The sequence below is a fragment of the Tyto alba genome, unplaced genomic scaffold (genome assembly GCF_018691265.1).
Source record: "Tyto alba isolate M040663 unplaced genomic scaffold, T.alba_DEE_v4.0 Super-Scaffold_20000042, whole genome shotgun sequence".
Lineage (NCBI taxonomy): Eukaryota > Metazoa > Chordata > Aves > Strigiformes > Tytonidae > Tyto > Tyto alba.
The window spans coordinates 13,335,799-13,349,643 of NW_024881293.1; the positions used below are offsets into that span (position 1 = coordinate 13,335,799).

The following is a 13,845-nucleotide window of genomic DNA, read 5'->3' on the forward strand; positions in this document are numbered from 1 at the left end:
GGTTTTAGGAGCTGCAGACAGCTGTCTTCTCTGATTTGAGGGGAAAATATCATCGGTGTGTCCCAAAGCTTGGGCCGGTAAGAACCTCCCCTCAGCTCTGCACCTGGTCAGTGCTCTAAGAGCTTTGGAGGGTCTTCCAAAAGAAAGGGCTCTTCGTGGTCCTTCCAGTGTTGGGGACAGAGGTTACGGCTCCCCAGATCCCAGCAGGAATGGTTTTTCTTGGATATATCACGCGCCAGCGTACGCTCGCTGGATGAAACCAGCTGGGACTCGCAGGAGGTGTGAATTTTGTAGCAGCTGTGACTCATCCTGGCCCTGGCAAGTGCGGTGGGGACTGATCTCAGACGGCTCTAGAGTTGCACGGGGCAGGTGCCAGCCCTCGGGGACACCTGGGACAGGAGCCACACGGGTCCTGCCTTTGCTGTTTGCCGGTTCTGTCTCATCCCTGCACCTTCTGCAGCCGCTGCAGTGCCTGGGAGATGCAAGAGGAACCGGAGGAGGGGAGCAGGGTATGATTTAGATCTGAACAAATGATGGTCTCTCCTGCCTGGGGGGGCTTCAGGGCCAGCCCCAGCCTCCAGACCAGGCTGGCGTGGTGACTCCTTTGCAGCACTGCAGGGTTTTCTCACCCTCCGTAGCCCAGATGCAACCGTGCTGCTCTGACATCACCTATTTTCAAAGCAGACCCTGGGGATGCGACTACATCCTCCGCACCCGGGCAGCACCTGGTGCTTTTGCCGGCTCTCAAAGCCGCGGGAGTTTGAGGGAGGAAGATGTGGCCTGGCTGTCCTCCCAAAACTAAGCGTGCCCTCTCTGCTGAGTGCCCGGAGCATCCTTGGGGGAGCACCCAGCACCCGTCCTGGGGAAGGGACCAACTCTGGGGAGCTGTGGTGCATCTGGCAGCGCGAGCCCTGGGAGCTGCTGCTTTACGGAGGGGAAGCAGAGAGAAAGTGGCTCCCCTGTGACAGCCCCCTGGCAATGTGGTTGTGGCTTCATCCAGGCGCTGGTCTGGGAGGGTTTCAAAGCCCTCCCTGTCCCAATCAATCTGTGCATATCCTACGGTTCCCCTGAGCTTGGCTGGCCAGACTGGGGGGGGTAACACCAGCACACAGCGAGAGCTTCACCTGCTCTGCAGGAGCAAAGAGCTCAGAGAAAAAGGGCTTTGAAGGAAGGCGCCTGTGCTGCCAGCGGAAGCGTCGCAAGGAGCACTGCACAGGCGATGGCAGTGACCTTCCCTGGGCACAGCTCGGGCTCTCAGCACCCAGTGCCACAGGGATAACCCCCTGTGGTCCCCGGAGCCAGCATCCCCTGGGGAGGAGCATTGTCCAGTGCTGTCGGTAGTGAGCCCAGCATGGCCAAGAGCGCTCGGCTGGGCGCTACGGCCGGGGTCCCACTGTGGGAAACGTGAGAAGAAACCTGAGCGTGTGCGTGCAGGACACAGGCCCACAAGCAATGACTGAGCATCAGCAGAAGCTGTGCTGACCCCATCCCGCCCAGCAGCAGTAGCCACAGCTTTGAACGCCCCTCTAATACATTTATTGCTTTGTATATCTATTCTGTATCATTGCAGAGGACAAAAGGCCAAGTTTTCCAGCCTGAGAAGGCGCTGGGACAGGAGACAGGAGCGTGCATGGGCAGCTGGAGGGCTCAGAGCCCCTTTAGGCTGAAACAGAGGGAAGAGGAGGGTGGTGACCCTCTCTGTGCTTTGCTCCTGGGCTCGTGCGGGAAGCCAGCTCTGGTGCATTGCTCAGGAGAGCCGGAGCGGTGGATCCAGCCAGGGGATGGATGGCTGTGGTGCAGCAGCAGCGACTGTGCTTGGCTGCAGGGCTGGTCTGAGAGTGTGCTGGTAGCACTTGGCTGGAGAGGACTGGCAGCTCCATTGCCGCTCTCCTGTCCCTGCTGTCACCCCGTGGTGGCCCCGCAAGTCCCCTGGAGATGCCCCAGCGGGACAGGGGAGCTCTGCTAATCTTTGACAGCAAAGGATGCTCCCAGCTGCGAGCTGGTGCTGAGCACAAGCAGCAGCAATGCTGTAACTCCCGTGCTGGCATTTGGCAGGGATCTTATCCTGACCGAAAAAAATCCTGTGAGGCCTTAGCCTGGATCCCTCCTGCCTGTCCTCACAAGTGGTCTGCTTCAAGGCTGTGTCCCCTTCCCTGAGACCCCCTTGGTTGTGCCTCTTTCCTTGCCCTCCCCCCCGCCTCCTGCTCTGACCTCTGGCAGCGCCATCAACCCCCCTTGCTCCCACAAATATTGTGTTAGGCCTGGGACACTCTGTGGAGCACCGTCCACCCTGCACAGCCACCCCTCCTCACGGCACCCTGCTTCCCTGCACCCTCCCTCCGGGCCGCCAGCCTCTCCACAGCACCCCCTTGTTTCCACACCCCACCCCACCCCCCGCCAGCACCACTGAAATCCCCCTGCATCCCCAAAGCCGAATCTGCCCCCCAGCACTGTCCCCTGCTCCACAACACCCCCCCCCTCCCCGACCTCCCATCTCCCCACAGCAATCCCTCAAGTCACCACACCGTCCTGCACCCCTCCTCCTGCGCATCCCCACAGCGCTGCATTCTTGGCACCCCCAAGGCCGTTCCTGCCACCCCCGCCCCCCCCATAGTCACTCCCCACGGCACTGCCGTGCCCCCAGAGTACTCTGAGCCCCTGCAGCCACCTCCACCCCCCTGCATTGCCATGGAAGCCCCCTGGCACTCCTCCCTGCAGTTTCCCCCCCCCCCTCTCCGGCTGCATCCCCAAGGCATCACTAACAGTACCACCCCCACTGCAGCCCCCTGCCACCCTGCAGCCCCTCGGCCCCCTCTACCATCACCTTCCTCCTTGTCACCCCCCGGCCCCAGTGTAACAGCACATCCCCTTACATTCCCCACCCCCACTGCATCCGCGTGGCGCTCTGGGGTACCCCATCCCCCTGCATGCCCCCCACACCCCCTCCATCCCCAGGGTACCCCATCCCCCTGCATGCCCCCCACACCCCCTCCATCCCCAGGGTACCCCATCCCCCTGCATCCCCCCCACACCCCCACACCCTCCCCCCTGCATCCTCCCCCGCTCCCCCATTCCCCCCGCATCCCCAGGGTACCCCATCCCTCCCCGCCCCCCTCACCTCCTCCATGCCCAGGGTACCTCATCCCCCGCCGCCCCCCCGCACCCCCCTCCATCTCCAGTGTACCCCATCCCCCCGCATCCCCCCCCCCCGCCATCCCCAGAGTACCCCATCCTCCCTCATCCCCCCGCCACTACATCCCCCCCCCCACCTTCCAGCATCCCCACTTGATCTCATCCCCCTGGCCGCCCCCCAGTCCCCCCACATCCCCACGCTCCCACGCCCCCCCGCATCCACGCTCGGCCCCCCCCACCCTCCAGCCTCCTCGCAGCCGCTGCATCCCCCCCCCCCCCCGCCCTCCGCTACCACACCCCCCCGCATCCCTCCACCTCCCGCATCCACACTCCGCCCCCCCCCCCCCCCCCCCCAATCCCGGGCCCCACCCCGGTGCGCCCCCCCCCCCCCCCCTCCCCTTCACCCCCCCCCTCCTTCCGCAGCCCAATCAGGGCGGGTTGGACGAATTCAAACCCCGGCCCCGCACCCGCCGCTGGCGGCTCCGCTCCGGTTCCCCGGTCGGGGAAGGCTGCGCCGCTGAGCAGCCGGGAACGGGGCCGGTCCGGATGGGCTCGGGGACCCGCGGGGGGGGTGCGACCCCCTCCTGCCCCCCAAAGCGCAGGTGAGCCGGGGGGGGGGGCGGGGGGGAACCGGGAAAGTTTGATCGCGGTATTAGCGGGGCGGCGGCTGAGCGGGGTCCCCGGGGCTGCACCGGGAGCCGCCCGGCAGCGGCTCCGCAGGGGCGGTGCGGGGTTTGGGGGGGGTGGGGGGGGTGTCGTCGTCGTCCCACCGACCCCCCACCCCCCGGTGCTGGAGTCCCCTCGGAGGGTTCGCCCACCTGCGGGGCATCCTGCGGAGAAAGTGGGGGGGGGTGGTGGTGGTGGTGGTGTGTGTGTCCCCGGGGTGGAGGTGCTCCCGCGGGGTTTGTGGCAGGCTGGGGGTAGGAGGGGAAAAAAAAAAAAAAAAAAAAAAAAAAAGGGGTTTTGGGAAGAAATATCGCTACTAGATGAGAAAATCGGGATGGGCGTGCTGGGGAAGAAGAAGTCGAAACCAGGGAATTTCTGCAGCTGCTGCAAAACTGCTGATTTTAGAGTTTGTGCAGCAGGGAGTGTCTGCAAAAGACCCCTTGTGCTGGGGGGGGGGGGCTCGGAGGATGCCCACCCCCTGGGTCTGGAGAGAGGGTGTGGATCTGAGAAACTTTTGAATGAAATGGAGGTGATTTCTGCCTTCTGGAGCGGTGGGTCTGTGCGGAAGCCGGGGGGTGGGAATTGCCCAAACCCATGGGGAGAAGGAACGAGCCGAAGGGCCAAAGCAGCCCCACGAAGGAGCTGGTGTAATTTAAATCTCAGCTCCCTTGGGAAGAGTTGGAGCTGTGGGAACTCGCCACGCGATGCCACGAGCTGGGGTGAGCCCTACCCATGGCAGAGGGAATTCAGCTCTCCCGAGCCCTGGGAAGACTGGGCTTGCCGGAGACAGTTTTTGGTGCAGAGCCTCACGTTAAACCTGAGGATAGAAGCTGTTAGCAGCGCCCGGTGTGGATGTGACAGTGGTTAGGGGCTCCCCAGCGCTTGACTCCCATCCTTCCCTCCCTGCCGTTCCTAGAGATGTTCTGCTTTCTCCCAGCTGTTATTATTTGCTGTAAATCTGCCTGCAAGCAGAAGAGGTAAAACCCTGGGGCTGGCAGGGCAGACCTGTTTGCAGTGCGTGGGGAAGCAGGACTCTGGTTGTGTCTACTTGACGAGCCTCCCGCTGTACGCACTGCAAGTGCCTCGTCACCCCCAGCTCGGGCTGCGATGCCGTAACGAGGTGCTCGAGGCCTCCGATTGCTTTGACCTGGCAGCTTGGGGCACAGATCTTGAGCTGAGCAGAACCACTGCACCCAGTGGGAACTTGTCCCGGTAACACTCAGTTTGGGGCTAGGCAGGCAAGACCCCTGCAAGATTTAAAAAAAAAAAAAAAAAAAAAAAAAAAAAAAATTCAATCTGGTGGTGTTCTTGCTGTTATCATCATTAAGAACGTGTCGATCCTTGGGTTTGCAGCTGGGAGGTGGCAGAGTTGCAAACATCCTCTGGTTTTGCTCCCTGGGTGGGGCTGATGGTTCCTTGGTGGGGCTGGTGTGTGGGACCGGGGATGGGGAAGGGTGTCCTGGCAGGCGAACCGGGTGGGAGCGGGTTCTGCTTTGTTGCACCTCTGGTCTTGCCCTTAGGAGCTCCTTGCAGGCAGGAAATGTGCAAATTCTGTGAAATGTGCAAATTCTGTGAAATGTGCAAATCTTTGGGTGAGGCTGTGCGCTTCCCTGAGCTCTAGGGAGCCCCTGGGGAGCTTCTGTGGGACGTGAGCTCAGGACTGCTCCCCATGGCTCTGGTTCCAGGAGGGGAAGGGAGAGACCTGGCATCACCTCTGCAAGCTGTCAGCACATTGCGTGGGTAAAATGCCCAACCTGCAGGTCCCTCTGGAAGGGATCTGGCACCGCTCTGGGATGCACAACCGTGCTGCCCGCCTGCCAACCTGTTCCCCAGGCTGGGAGAGACCGGCTGCTCTCCTTGTCGTGCCGGTCACCTGTTGCAGGTGGCACTGGTTGGGCAACGCAGGCAAGTCCCGCTGCTTTCCTCGCTGTGCTTCTGCCAGAGAAATCTGCTCTTATTTCCCTAGCAGTTGGCCAGCTCTGCTGCACTGTCTGCAGCGTTGCTGGGGCAGCCTTCCCAGTCCTCAGTGGGGATGAAGTGGGCTGCACACCAGTGACCAGCGCTTCCTCAGTGGGGACAGGGCTGGAGCAACAGCAGGCCGTGGGCGGATGCTGGAAAGCCGGAGGGTTAGATCAGCAGACCTGTTTTATTGGCTCCATGGTTTCTTCGCGTAAGCTGACACGGGTGACAGAAGCGAGTGGCATCCTCTGGCTCGTGGCTCTGAACTCTCCTGTATTGCCAACTGTCAGTAAATCCTGAGCCGATGTGTTTTCTGAACAGCTGCTCCTAGGAAGAAAACGCTGCTGGGCTGTCAAGGCACCTGGGAGCTGCTCTGATTTTACTGCAAATATTCTCTACAAAGTAAAATTGATGGATCTGAATCTAATATTCTGAAGGGGAACTTAATGGCCATTAGGCTGTTTCTTTCCAGCTTTGAGTGCAGAGCTGCGCCATTTAACTAAAGGATTAAAGGCATAAAGATAAATGAAGAGGGCTGCCAGATGGGTGGGGGGTGGCAGGGGGGGGCTGCTCTGGGGCACGGGGCCAGGAGATGGAGCACAAGGACCTAGAGCAGAGTCAGGGGAGGCTGCTGTGAGGTCTGTGCCAGGAGTGCTTGTGTAAGGAGGAGCTGCTACCTGCCAGGACAGAGCTGTGGTGACCCAAAGAATGACCTGTAACGCGGGGCTGAAACGGCCGAGCCTCCAGGGATGAGCATCCCTTGAGTCCCCGGTTCTGGCTCTGCTCTCAGCAGTGTTCTGCTTGTGACTCTCAAGCCTCTGGACCCTTTTGGGGGACAGGAGTCAGTCCCAGACCTGCTGCCCAGCATTGTCCTGAGGTCCTTTTGATGGCACTGTTGAAACACGCAGACCAACCCCTCGGGCAGGACTCGGGTGCTGCATGTGCCAGGAAAGCCGGCATAAACTCCATCCTGGGCTGTATCTTGGTCCCTTCCAGGCTGTGTCGTGGCTCTCCTGGAGCTGCTGCATGGTTCCCTTCCCTGCTTCGCTGATTGCCATTTAACTGGCTTTGAAGCAGAGAGCTTAGCCCAGCATCAGGCACATCTTTTGCCCACTCGGATCTGTCCCTGCTTGTTGACATCACGCCAGTTCTTGTTCGTCCTTCCCCAACTAGAACTGAAACGTGCTCTTCCCCCTTGAATCTGCTGTTGTCCCTGTGAGTGTAACGGGGGCTCTCGCCCCCTCCTTCTCTCTAGAGCATCCTGCAGTCGGGAGCAGACCAGTAGCACCCTGTGGGCACTCTCCTTCCCCCGGGGATCGCTGCCAGCCCTTCCCCACACGCCTGTACTGATGCCGCACACGATTAGTGCGATGAAACCTCCCCGCTTGCACCACCGGCCGGGTGTGGTGCTGGCTCCCAAACAGTTCTACCCGTGCCAGTGCTCCTGTTGGATCTGCCTTCTCCACGATCTGTCTAAAAAAACCCCTGGGCACACCTTGGGCGTCCTGAGTGGGTAGCTCGTCAGACCTTTCTGTACCTGCCCTCCAGCATGGGGTGAAGGTTCCTGTTGTGTGGAGAGGCTGGAGGCGAGTGGGAAGCTGAGACATAGCTGAGGTGTAGACCTGGAGCCTGGGAAGCTGCCAGGATCCAGCAATACAAATGCAGTCATGGATATTAATGGCCTCTCAAGCCTTTATTTGGCTTTTTCTTCCTGTCCTGGCTAGGACTTAGTGCCTACTGGGTCTCTGCATCCCAGACACCAAGACAGAACCTCCTTTGGGGAGGATTTTTGTACTCTAAAACACTGTATTTGGAAGCACACATAGCTGCTGCTTGAATTACCCAGTTAATGTAAGTGTTTAAGAGCAGAGGGGGTTTGAGCAGAGATCATTGTGCCCACAAGAGAGTGATCACTTGAGTCCGTGGAAAGGAACAAACAACTCCTGGGAGCTCCAGAATAGGCAGGACATGATTTACTGAACTTCTTCCAGCCTGGTTTGGGCTCTGTAGCACTAAGTGCCTCTGAACACTGTTAGGCTGTGGAGGAAAAGCCCTCTCTGTTCTCCTCCCACATTCCAGGGTGTCACAACTCACACGCAGGATCTCTGGGAGGAGGGAGGCGCTTTGGGTATGCGATGCTGTCGGTCTGTCTGGCAGGGTGCTGGCACTGTTGTTGGTCTGTCCAGTCTTGCTTTTCAACAGAAGGTACAATGATGAACGCCGCCACTGCACTCGCTTTTCTGCGCCTCTGGGTGGGATCTGAGAGTAAACTGCAACTGGTCTGGGTCCTCAGAGCTGGAGGGCTGAGGATTCTCCTTTACCTTCGGGGGCGATGGGCTTTTTGAGGAACTTGGCCATGTCAAGACCTGCATTAACACCCCCATCCCTTGCTGCAGGGGCTCTGAATGCCCAAGGTGTCAAGGCAGTGGGTGTGCTTGGCCCAGTTCTGGATGTGGTGCCATTAGGTTGCCGATCGTGTTCTGGGAGTCCCTTCAGCCCCACTTATGCCCAGAGGCTCAGGGAGCCGTGGGCCAGTGCCGCTCACAGGTATATTGCCAGCCAGGGCTAGCGGGCAGGGCTCCGTGCCGCAGCGTGTCCCCTGCGAGTTGATGGTCATCTTCAGACTCCTCCTAAGGAATGCCGTGGGCTGGAGCAGCCCGTGGTGCTGCAGTGGGGACAGGCCCAGAGGGATCAAGGACACTTTGAAACCGAAGGTGGTAAAGTGCTGATGGAGCCCTCGATTTGAGGCAGCACACGCTCTCCTGCCCTTCCCTGAAGCAGTGTGGTCTTTGAGAGCAAGGACATGGGGGTGCTCAGCCCCACTCCTGAACGGGGCCATGGGTGCCACGCTGGCAGGACCCCTACACTTTGATTCTGGGGTGAGATGATGCCCAGGTCTCAATTTGTCTCTTTTCTGCCTGCTGAGCCCCACCTGCAAACGCTGCTGTCCCAGAGCATCACCGATCAGTTGGCGCAGTGGTTGAGGGGCTAAAGGGATGCTGCTGCCCACGGGAACGTATTCCCACAGCACGGGTTGGGGTTGGAGCTGTGGTTTGGTGGCTTCGGAGGAACACGGCAGCAGCGTGGGACCCGGTGTCTGTGGTGGTGGGAGTCTGTCCTGCCTGGGAGGTGTTGCCCACGCATTCCCACGGGCGGGCGCCTGCCACGGGTGTCTGCACACCTTCGTGCCAGTTTTGCAAGGGAGAAAGGCATGAGCAACAGGACCTGGATCTCCCCACCTGGTCTCCAGTATGGAGCTGCTGGAGGTGCCAGGGCTCCAGCCGTGCTCGCCCTGGGCGTGGGCTGTTCCGCGCTCAGCTGCAGGCTCATCGGTGAGACCCTGGAGCAGCCTCCACTCGGAGAGCTGCTTGGGGAGGAACAAGCTGGTTTTAGGCTAGAGCGTGGAGTTCCCAGAAGGGATTACAGGGTATGCTGGCTGGTGGCCAAATTCCTAGCTCCCAACCCGGAGAGTGGCTTGATCTGGAATAGGGCTAGATCGCTGGGACAGTGTTCTCCTAGCACCTGGGTCTCACCGTGGGCCTCGTCTCCATGGGCATTTTGTGTGTTGTGGCTGACACCTGGCAGCAGTAGCCTTTGGCCACCTTGACCAGCTACCCCAGATATGGGCTTGTGATACCCTCCACCTGGGGAACGGAGAAGCTCTGGCAGCATCACGTGGATGCTGGCCGCTCGCTGTCGTGATGGGTGGCTCCACGCGGTCGGAGCCCTTTGCCTGGAGGAGCTTTTCCTCTTACTTTGTGGGGAACGAGCTAAGACACTGGGGATCTGGGCACGTGGGGAATCAGAGCTGCCACCCCTGGGCTGCCCACACCAGGCCTTCTTCGTTGTGATGCTAGCAGCTCTGCCTGGGAACACTGGTGGCTGGTTTTGGGGTGGGGGGGGGGGGGACGACACACAACACACTGCCTGCACCCCTGGGACATATGGGGTTGGGCTCTGTGTGTGGCTGTCTCTGAGGAAGGGCAGGGTAAATGACAGGCAGAGAAGCTCTCCTCTGCCTCCATCGTGCTGGCCGCAGCACTCTGCGAGCACAGCCCGTGCTTTGGGGGAGACGGGGTCCTGGCTCCCCATGGCCCAGCCGCATCTGCCAGTTGCCTTTCTCCAGCACGGATGGTTGAGGTTGGCAGCAGCGCTCCTGCCCGTGCTGAGTCTCTCAGGGTGTTGTCTGGTCCTCAGTGTGAGCGAGTCGGCAGGGCTCCACCGGCCTCAGGGGGAGCTGGGTGGATTGATGGAGGAAAGATGCTTCTGACTGCGGGATCTGCTGGGATGGGCAGAGACGCCTCCGAGGGATGACAGAGGGTGTGGGTACTGAGAGAGAGATGGGGGTTAAAATACAGCCAGTGCCAGGGATCAAACACCATGAATTCGGCTCCCAAAATCCTGGGATGGGCTTAAAAATCCTTTTGCCTGCAGAAGTGATCCAAGCAGAGTCTACTGCCTGAAGCCGCTGGGATCATGCTTTTCTCACAAAGCCATGAAACCTTCTCTTTAGCTGATTTTCTTAGTGCCAGGAGCCAGTATGGATACTGAAGCATCAGCTCCACAGTCCTGGGAGCTGTTGGAAGCAGCAGGCTGACTGCTGAGTGGGGCTGATGCACGGGCTAAGGCAGCCCCCTCCTGCTTTACAGTCCTTAATTACCGTGAAGGGATGAGTGTCACCCCACCCTGTCCTTGCAGTTGCTCTGGTTTCTTGTGCTGCTGGAGTTGAGGGGGATCCAAGTGACTTTGTGTACCTCTGAGAACAAAGGTTCTCCTACATCCTAGGCAACACGGGCTGAAGGTTGATCTACATCCTACGCTTCATGTAGGACTTTCCCAGACTAGTCTGGGCTCAGCAGTGTGCTCGGAGCTCCCTGTGGGAGCTGCTCCACAGCACAGCATGAAGGCATCCCTTGGCATGACTTTGCATGGCCAGGCTCTCCTCCAAGCAACTCCTTTTTGCTGTTCTGTGCCTTTTCATGCCCCACGAGAAACCATATTTCTTCCCCAGGTGTGTCCTTTCTCTTCAGCAGATGTTGCTGCTTCCCTGGGAAGGCGGGAGGGATGGGGGTGAGTGCAGGGAGTGAAGCCACAGAATTGAGCACATGTCTCTGGGGATCCGTGAGAACATAGGGCTTAATGCCATAACAGATCTTGAGCAGTCTTATTTCCTGCTTCTGTAGATCCTGTGGGAGCTGCTTCCTTGAATTTTTTTTTATTTTTTTTTTTTCCCCCTCTCCCAAGATCTGCAGTGATAGCAGCTTTGGTTTAACTCAGACTAAGTGCCTCTATTCTACCTTGAAGCTTCTGGGTCCCCTGCAAACGGCAGTTACCTCACAGGTTATTTCTACAAAAAAGGAGAGTGGAGGTGGTTCTCCCCATAAGTTGTATCACTCACAGTCCTCATCTCCGTACTGTCCAACTGCCTCCAAAACGGGCGTTGTCCCTGTTCACGTCTCACAGGGTGCGTGACTGGACAGTGCTGCTTTTTGTGACAACGGACCGCTTGTCCCCATCACACAGCTCTCCTACCCCAGCAGCAACAGCAACCAGCCCTGCCGCTGCAGCCCGCACAGTCGTCTGGCAAGGTGGCTCTGAAAGCATCTCTAAGTGCCGACGCTCTGAGCATATCAATTCTTCAAAGCATTAAATAAAATAAAGAAATAAATCCAAGGGGATAATAAACCAGAAAGTGATAGGCCAAGAACAGCAACAATAAATGGATAAACACTTAGCCTTCGGGGAGAAGCAGAGCCATTCATTACTCTTCAGTGCACATCCGAGCAGAGGCACATGGGGAGATATACGTACCCATAAAGATGTACATATGTATCTGTGGCAGTGCATACATGTGTGGTCACCTCTACAGCGTGTGTAAAGGTGGTTTTGGCATCCCTCATCGTCCACATTTTCCCTGTGGCTTTTTGCTCCGGGGTGGCCCAGCTCGGGGGGATGTGGGAGGGAGGCTCTGCTTGTGGGGTGTGGGATCTTGGTGTGGTGCCGGCTTGGGCGACGCTCACGGAGTGAAGGTGAAAAATCACTGTGAAGCCCACAGCGCCCTGCCTTGGAGGAGAGATCTTTGCCTGTCTCACTGCATCTCTCCCTTCCCTGCAGCCTGGTTTGTACCTCACAACTCTGGTTCGTGTTCGTGCTCCTGCCTGCCGGTGGGGTGGGGTGGACGCAGAACCACCTTTGCTGCTGCAACCCCGCGATCTCTGCACTGCCTGGGGCTGCGAGCGCCCGGCAGCACCCCGTTTCTAGCCCCCACCAACGTCAGTGGTCTCACGCAGCTCTGCCTGTTGAACCGGTGGGCACCTGGGAGGGACTTGCGTGGGTCAGCCAGGGCCAAAGGCTGCAGGTTCTTGGTGTTTCCTGCAAAGCGTGGAGGTGACGGAATTGTTGGCACAGTTGCTTCGGGTAGCGGGAGATGTGCTGGCTGAACATGTGATGCTTGGTTAAGGGGGACCACAGACCCATCTCCCACCTCCTGGCAGGGACTGCAGGAAAATACTGAGGCAAGATGTAAGGGCACCAGCTCCCGGCTGGGATAAACCTGCCAGTGAGTTGTTCTGGATCTTCCAGGGTTGCAGGTTCTTAAGGCCATATTGAGCTGCCCCAAAGAGCCATTTTCTTTTGCTGTGGTACTTTGCTTTTTATTGTTTGTGTTGCCATGATGTTTAGAGATTGAGCTGCAGCACGAGGTCCCACTGGGGAAGGCGCAGGAGCAGAGGAGGCGGTTCGCCCCGGGGAGCTGGTGGTCTAGAAGAATGGGGAGACCTACAGGCCACAGCGGCAGGAGCACAGAGACCAAGTGACAGGAAAACCATCACCTGCAACCCCCACCAGCCCCAGCACTCGCTCTCCTGCCTGCCCTGTCCTCATCACCTTGCTCACTCGTCCTGGCCCATTCCCACCACCACGCCGTCTCTCCTGGCGTTGGTCACACCTTCTCCCTTCGTTGCCTTTGCTGGTTGTGTGTAACCAGCTCCGGCTCTGCTTGCCCCAGAGGCCTCCTGTGGCTCGGCCAAGCTGGCTCCCATCCCTCCTCAATGCCTGGGGCTCCTCCACAGAGCCCAGGCCCTGAGCGTGGGGAGCAGCTGGACCTGGGGGCCAGCCCCATAGAGCTGCACCGCAGGGGAAACGCTCCGCAGCTTCGGAGGTGCCAGTTAATGCAGAGAGGAATTCACAGGACCCTTTGTTGGCACAGACGGTCTGCATTGCAGATTTGGGAGTTTGTCTTTAATTGTACCAGGCATGTGTGCTAACAGAGGGATTAAGGCCTGGAAGGGTGAGCAATGCAAGCCAACTTTTCCTTGCCTGTTTCAAGGTCTTGTGTTTTAGAATATTCTCTGTCTCTCCACTCCTTTCCTTCCCCGTGCTCTGCCTGAAGCAGCCTCCTGGTTTTCCTCCCACTGGAGTCCAGTGATGCTGATCCACATGCTGGGTATGGCTCGCTTGTCTCAGACCTCCTGCCCCCACCAGCTGGCCAAGCCTTGACCGTTGCTGGAGGGCCACAGGGACGCTTTACATGAACCTGAGCACTGTGTCACTGAGGTGACAGAGAAGAAGCAGGGTACCACCTCACTGGGGCTGTGCAGTGGGTCAGAGCAAGGTGATCCACCTACAGACAAATAGCAGAGGAATAACATGGACAAAGTGGTAATTCAGGGAGGATGGAGGCTGCTTGGGCTGTCCTGCGTTGCCTATCTCAGTTGGAAGCCATGCCTCATGGCTCCTGCCATTTGCTGTGTGAGCTGGACCTTGTTGTTGTGGGAGAGGTAAGGACTCTCCCTGTAGTGCAGCGCTGAAGGGAGGGAGATGTCTGGGCATAATCAGGTTCACAGCCAAATGCAATATAATGCTGGTCGATGGCGGCTCCAGAGCGCAGAGCAGGGGTCACCGCGTCGCTGCCCGTCTCCGGCTCTGCAGCCCGGTGAAGGATGAGCTGGGAGCAGTGACTGAGCATAGAGCTGGGTTCGGTTGGGAGTCACGTTCCCATCCATCCTGGGCCTGCTCCAAAGGGATGTGGTGCAATGTTTAACTCCTGCTTGGGTAGACCCAAAGCCCTTTATATGCTTCTCACTTGGC

General features: G+C 58.9%; 1 protein-coding gene across 4 annotated transcripts in view; it reads left to right on the forward strand.

Annotated features, from left to right (window-relative positions):
- The first annotated feature begins 3,537 nt into the window (after positions 1-3,537).
- CTXN1 (cortexin 1) overlaps positions 3,538-13,845 on the forward strand; it is a 43,155-nt gene continuing 32,847 nt past the window's right edge. For all 4 annotated transcript variants that reach the window (XM_042795002.1, XM_042795001.1, XM_042794999.1 and 1 more), the window contains exon 1: positions 3,538-3,734. The gene's annotated coding sequence lies outside the window, so the exon portion shown is untranslated. The remainder of the gene's footprint in view (positions 3,735-13,845) is intronic.